Here is a 1,725-nt window from a genome sequence, read left to right as displayed (position 1 = left end):
TTGAACCAGAGTTTCTTGCTTGTGTGCACAACTTGTGTGTATAACAAATAAAGATTATTCTGATTTTGATTCCTGGCTGCTCCAGTCAGCACCCTAAATTTACCTTGCTCCTCTTGTGTTCATCGGAACGTGAATGTGTGTGAACATTAGAAAGCACGTGTGAATGTGTGAGTAAGACATGTTGTGTAAGGCACTTTAAGTGCTCAAAAGGAGTAGAAAAGTCTATTTATCTCTCTAACCTGCTCTGCCAGTCACTCAATTCCAATCAATTCTCCTTTAATCCCCAACCTCGCACACAACTCCCTATAAGACTTTTCATTTGCCACCTCTGTCTTTGCTGTACACCAAGCCTCCCAGTACACTTGTCTACTTTTCTCTTGGTTTCTAATAGTAATCCTGCAGACTACCTAGCTGCAGATACCATTTTGCAGTCTCCTATCTATTTCAGACTGCACATTCTGCACATTCTATGTGCTCCTTCGTGCACTCTTACACACTGTATGTTTCAGTCTAAAAGGTGCCAGATCAAACTCACCTGCTAACACTGAGAAAAAAGTCAGTTGCTATGGTAGCATCTTGTGCATTATATAAACAAACAGCAGAAGCAGGAACAACCTACATATACACAATAATTTTGGTGTAAAAAGATTTTTGTAAGGATTTTATGTAAGGCTTTGGAAGACTCACTGCTAACACATAGATAAGGACTCATTATCATACTTGTATTTTTGTAAAGCTCTCATGCATGTGCCTGGCACAGCCCAGATGCTGTGGAGTCATCGGTCCTGCATGGCTTCCTACTGTGAGGAAGGCATGCAGGAGTCTTTACTCTTCTCTCTCTGTCTCTGTTTCTCTGTCTCTCTCACGCACACACAATGCTAGTTTGGATGTGGCTCATGCTGGTGTAACTAATGCTTTTGTTCATTGCCCTTTATAATCTTTGTAACAGAATTAATAACCTCAGCAGTCCTTTGTCCTAAATAAGGACTTGGTTACTTAGTACACTTAAGCCCTTTTTGGTAGGTGAATCAATCTTTTGCTCCCTAGCCAACATGGCAAATGGACTGATTCTTATATAGCGCTTTTCTGCCCTCCTGGAGTACTCAAAGCGCTCTATACAGCATGCCACATTCACCCATTCTTCTATGCTTTTAAGTGCTTACTATCTACCATTCACACACATTCATACTCCGATAGATGCATCTTGCCCAAGGATATTTGGCATACAAACTGGGGGAGCCAGGGATCGAACCACCAACCTTCCAATCAGTAGATGACCTGCTCTACCTCCTGAGTTACAGCCACCCCCATGCAGTTTGTTTGGCACCACCATGTGCAAAGCGGGACCTAGAAGGAGGAGGAGGAGATGATACCATCTCCAGCTGAGTCTGGTTGAAGGTAACAGTGATGCCTGCCAAGAGAACCCAGGGGACAGGGCTTAATGTGACTGAGGTGGTGGAGCAGAGAAGTCACTGTCCGTCCCTAGGGGATATGAATGTTGATTAAACATGTGCTCAGCCTTGGATATTGAGTAATTGGTTGTGGAGCAAATGTCAAGCATTTCTTAATTTCAGTATTATGTGGGGGTTCATAGTTTGTGATCGGTGAAGGAGGACAGACATGAGACATGTCTGTTTGTTCTCAGTGAGAAAAGGTGCTACTTGTCTTTAGGTGACGAATTCAGTCATATGACTGGAATGTGATATCCAAAAATTACTAAAAAAT

This window comes from Pundamilia nyererei, unplaced genomic scaffold (genome assembly GCF_000239375.1).
Source record: "Pundamilia nyererei isolate P.nyererei 1_Seehausen unplaced genomic scaffold, PunNye1.0 scaffold00204, whole genome shotgun sequence".
Lineage (NCBI taxonomy): Eukaryota > Metazoa > Chordata > Actinopteri > Cichliformes > Cichlidae > Pundamilia > Pundamilia nyererei.
The sequence above is the reverse complement of the archived record's forward strand: the minus strand, read 5'-3'. Positions refer to the sequence as shown.